This window comes from Phoenix dactylifera, chromosome 9 (assembly GCF_009389715.1).
Source record: "Phoenix dactylifera cultivar Barhee BC4 chromosome 9, palm_55x_up_171113_PBpolish2nd_filt_p, whole genome shotgun sequence".
In the NCBI taxonomy this organism is placed as follows: domain Eukaryota; kingdom Viridiplantae; phylum Streptophyta; class Magnoliopsida; order Arecales; family Arecaceae; genus Phoenix; species Phoenix dactylifera.
Window position 1 is genome coordinate 10,765,926 of NC_052400.1, and position 5,447 is coordinate 10,771,372.

Genomic DNA, 5,447 nt, shown 5'->3' on the forward strand with positions numbered 1-5,447 from the left:
CCGGAAGGGCAGACTCACCTTCTCCCTGGACAAACGCCTGCCGCGGAGCTTCCCAGGGCTGTTGTCCCGGGCGAACCAGTATGCGGACGCCGAGGAGGCGGCCGCCCACCGGAGCAAGGAGGCCGTCGAGATCCCTCCAAAGCTTGGGAAGAAAAGGCGGAAAGAGGCACGCCAGAGGAGGAGCCCGACGCCCCAGCGTCGGCGCAGAAGCCCGTCGCCGGCGAAGAGCCACGGCGCCCCACGCCCTCGTTCTCCGCCCCGACATTTCAACCGGTATACCCCTCTCCTGACTCTCCGGGCCCAGATCCTTATGGAGATCAAGGGGCGGGAGGACCTCCCGGCCCCGAGACAGATGCGGAGGATACCTGGGAAGAGGCCCTCCCGGGCGTACTGTGAGTACCACCGAGACCACGGCCACGACACAGAGGACTGCTTCCAGCTTCGGGACGAGATCGAGGCTCTCATCCGTCGGGGCGTCTCGGTCGATATGTGAGCGACCGACGTCCTCCCGCAGACCCGCGTCCGGCCGACCCGGCTCCTCCGGAGCCTCGGGAGCAGAATCGACCCGTTGCGGGCGTGATCCACACTATCACTGGGGGCTGCCCCCGGCCCGTGAGGAACGCAGGAGGCTCGACGGAAGCGTCAGGGGCGGCCGTCGCAAAGAGGCAGAGGGTCGGCAATGTAATCACCTTTTGTGATGAGGATGTAAAGGGGGTTCAGACCCCCCACGATCTCCTAAGCGTCGTTCTCCTTAATTGCATTCTTCGTGCAGGACACTCCGGGCGGCGTGTATCCCGCTGCCCACATATCTCCGCACGCGTCCAGGCCGCATCCGCCTCGAAGAACGCGCGTATCGCGGCCGCTTAACTGGCACTCCTCGCAAGCGGCAACTGGCCGGTCCGATTTCCCAGGTAACGCCTCAATTAGCATTTAATGGCCTTCTGGTGTTCCCCAGGCGACGCTTCGAGAGGAGGAGAAACACGATCGCAGCTGGCCACGGAGAAACCCCGTCGAGCGGCAAGTGATAGGGGCGCGACCAACGAGCGGAATTCCCCGAGGCTTGGCCCTCGGATGCCAGGCTAACCCGATGATCATCCCGGGAGCAGACTAGCCTGAAGCCCCGACCGGTCGCCTCGGCTTGCGCCAGCCTTTGCCGACCAACGAGCGGAATTCCCCGAGACTCGGTCCTCGGATGCCAGGCTAACCCGATGATCATCCGGGGAGCAGACTAGCCTGAAGCCCCGACCGGTCGCCTCGGCTTGCGCCAGCCTTGGCCGACCAACGAGCGGAATTCCCCGAGGCTCGGCCCTCGGATGCCAGGCTAACCCGATGATCATCCCGGGAGCAGACTAGCCTGAAGCCCCGACCGGTCGCCTCGGCTTGCGCCAGCCTTGGCCGACCAACGAGCGGAATTCTCCGAGGCTCGGTCCTCGGATGCCAGGCTAACCCGATGACCATCCCGGGAGCAGACTAGCCTGAAGCCCCGACCGGTCGCCTCGGCTTGCGCCAGCCTTGGCCGACCAACGAGCGGAATTCTCCGAGGCTCGGCCCTCGGATGCCAGGCTAACCCGATGATCATCCCGAGAGCAGACTAGCCTGAAGCCCCGACCGATCGCCTCGGCTTGCGCCAGCCTTGGCCGACCAACGAGCGGAATTCCCCGAGGCTCGGCCCTCGGATGCCAGGCTAACCCGATGATCATCCCGGGAGCAGACTAGCCTGAAGCCCCGACCGGTCGCCTCGGCTTGCGCCAGCCTTGGCCGACCAACGAGCGGAATTCCCCGAGGCTCGGCCCTCGGATGCCAGGCTAACCCGATGATCATCCCGGGAGCAGACTAGCCTGAAGCCCCGACCGGTCGCCTCGGCTTGCGCCAACCTTGGCCGACCAACGAGCGGAATTCCCCGAGGCTCGATCCTCGGATGCCAGGCTAACCCGATGATCATCCCGGGAGCAGACTAGCCTTAAGCCCCGACCGGTCGCCTCGGCTTGCGCCAGCCTTGGCCGACCAACGAGCGGAATTTCCCGAGGCTCGGTCCTCGGATGCCAGGCTAACCCGATGATCATCCCGGGAGCAGACTAGCCTGAAGCCCCGACCGGTCGCCTCGGCTTGCGCCAGCCTTGGCCGACCAACAAGCGGAATTCCCCGAGGCTCGGTCCTCGGATGCCAGGCTAACCCGATGATCATCCCGGGAGCAGACTAGCCTGAAGCCCCGACCGGTCGCCTCGGCTTGCGCCAGCCTTGGCCGACCAACGAGCGGAATTTTCAGAACTTCAAGAGTCAGGAGTCGGCGAGGCGCTACCAGGAGTTAAAAAGAGGAAGGACTAAAGTAAAATGAGGAAACACTTTGTTTGCATTAACTTTCGTTGCATCAGGGTCGAGACCCATACAATGTGGCAAAACGCCAACATACAAAGAAAAGAACAAAGAAAAGTACAGAGAGTCAGCTTGGAGGAACCCCTGGGTCGGGAACGGCGAGCGCGTCCGCGAAGGGTAGGGAGACGGTTGGAGAATCGGCAGGCAATGGCATCGGAGGGGAGTCGAGGAGGGAGACCCCACTCAGGTCAATTCCGGGGTATTTAGCGGACACCCTTGCCAGGCCTTCATCGAAGCCTAAGGCAAAGGAGTCGGATCCCGCGTCCGACATGTCACGGATGAACTCGGCGGACTGACGATAGGCCTGTACCGCCTGACGCCTGATTTCCGCGCTCTTCTCGGCCAGCGCCGCCTCCGCTCGCTCCGTAATCTGAGCTTTCGCTTCCATGACCTTCGCCACAATCCGGTCGTCCGCCTCGGAGGAGACCCTCAGCAGATCGGCCCGAGCCTCCATGCGCTTCGCCTCGGCAGCGACGCGAGCAGCCTCAGCCTCCTCCAGGCGCGAATGAAGCTCCTGGTTGCTCGCACGAGTCCCCTCAAAGGCCGACTCCAATTCGGCCAGCTTGGCTTCAAGAGATCGGGCGGACGGGGGAGGGCCCCCGGTTAAATAGGCAGAAAGGCGGGTGACGCCTCGGTGACGCCAGAGGACGCCTGGCTACCGAAGGATCGTTCGCGCCCCAAAGGCGAATCGACGCCATTAAGGAAGGATGTCCGCCGAAATCCGCAGACCGCCAGATCAGCGACAACCGCCATACGCCATAAAGAAGGCAGGGAGCTCGGAGCGCGCGCGCCTTTCCGAGGGATGGCGGCAATCTCGAAGCATCACTCCCTTCACCCGTTCCCCTCCTGGTTCCAGGCTCGGAAGTGGGGGGCTACTGTTACGGGGGAACTTAGCCACCATGCCCCACGTGACCGGCACGCGCGCCCAGGAAGACTACGGCTGCCCCTTGATCCAGCAATCCGACCTCGGGTCGGATATCTTCGGCTCCGCAGCCCGACCCCGAGTCGGCTGCCCCTTGGTCCAGCAATCCGACCCCGGGTCGGATATCTTCGGCTCCGCAGCCCGACCCCGAGTCGGGTGCCCCTTGATCCAGCAATCCGACCTCGGGTCGGATATCTTCGGCTCCGCAGCCCGACCCCGAGTCGGGTGCCCCTTGATCCAGCAATCCGACCCCAAGTCGGCAATCTCTTGACAACAACAGACTGTTCCCCTGAGGCACGCCGCGGCCCCCTGCTCCACTACTCCCTGCAACGGCCGTATCCGGCGCTGCCCCACGATCCCCTGTAACAGCCGTACAAAGCGGAGCTCCACTACGCCCTGCCATGGCCGTACCCGGCGCTGCCCCACGACGCCCTGTAACGACCATGTCAGTGGCAACCCCATCATGCCACACGATGACCAATCCCCAGAAAAGCCCCCCAGCCTGATATATATGCGGCTGGGGGGGAAGGGGAGAAAAAAAGAAAGATTTTTCAGAGTATCATCTTACCTGCTACCTCTCCTTCTCCTTCTCCTTCGATCTCCCCCTGACTTGATCGTCGGAGGGCCCCCACTACCCTGGAGGTGGTGCGAGGCTTGCTTGCAGGTTTCCCGGCGGAGGGCGGAGCACAACCAAAGCAATTCAAAGGGAACCCCGTTCACACCGCTGTGCCAATCGTTCTCGGTTTGGACCCCCAGCAACACTAAGAATCCTAAAATGCATACCTACCTTTTAATTCATGGAAGGGCCCTCGGCTTGTGCAAATCCGGTTCCCCTGGGGGGAACCAGTTTGATCTCAGCCGGAAGTGGTCGGAGAAGAAGAGCCGAAGGGGATCCCCCTGTTTTGGCCGTGGACGCTGTAGGCTCGGGCCACCGTGGACGCCATCGGGCCGACCGTGGGTATCAGCCCTATGTCACGCGGGCACCACCGGCTTCGGCCGGTTCCTCCGCTCCTCGATGGGTGGTCGTGCCCCATCTCCTCCACCGGAGGTGGAGGAGGAGAGCAGCCAGCCGGGCCGCAGTTGCTGCAGGAGGGACCGCGGCCGCTGTAGGCGCCGCCGGCTTCGGACCGGCTTCCTCCCGAGCACTCCGTCGAGCCCCTTGCCTCATGGGAGGAGAGGAGAAGAGGAGGGGGAGGAGATCGGGATGGAAAGAAGAAAGAAGGAGAAGAAGGTTCGGGAAGGGAGGAGAAGAGAAGAAAAAGAAAGAAAAAGAGAAAGAAAAGAAAAAGAAGAAAAGAAAAGAAAAGAAAAGGAAAAGGAAAAAAATAAAATAAAAATGGATGTGGGCCAAATTGGGCCTGATTCCGGCAGTGGGCTTCAAATGAACCGGGCTTTAAAGGCCCGAGGCCGGGCTGGGCCCTAGTCTGAGCCTAATATTCTTTAACCCAGAATTAACTGAGCCAGAAGCTGAATCAGACCTGAATCAGAGGTTGAATCAGGTCTGAACCAGAAGCACACCCAGACCAGAACCAGAAATTGGATTGAGCCATAGGCCTGGATCAGAAATTGAATTAGGCTATGGACCCGAAAATGAAATTGAGTCCTATGGATGGGCTATAAATGACTTTAAGATTATAAATAAATAGAAATTAAATATGCAAGTGATATGTAATTTAATGATCTTACTAGGTATTAGAGAATTGGCATTTGGTGAGCAAATTAAGGTAAGTAACCTGTCTTAATCTTATTATAGATTATGTATCACGTTTTATAAGATGAAAAAGTATTATTTATGCAATTGGAATTGTGTATATAAATTATGAAAAAAGTAACCTTGATATAATCTTATGTTTTATCAAATACTTGTGACTACTCGATTATGAAATTGTATATGATTATTTATATTTTCACAAAATTAGGATCAAGCATGTGTTAGCAAATGATTACATGATTTTGGATAAATAGCATCCATCATGATTATTACTATATTATGTACACATGATTATAATGTTGTAGAAAGATGCATAGAAAAATAAAGTTTCAGCATGATCATGAATTTTCTTCAGCATGATGCTATTATTCACTTTCCAGTGTATCTATGAGAAAAGATTTATGAAAAGCATGATATGTTTTAAAGAACTCTCAGATTGCT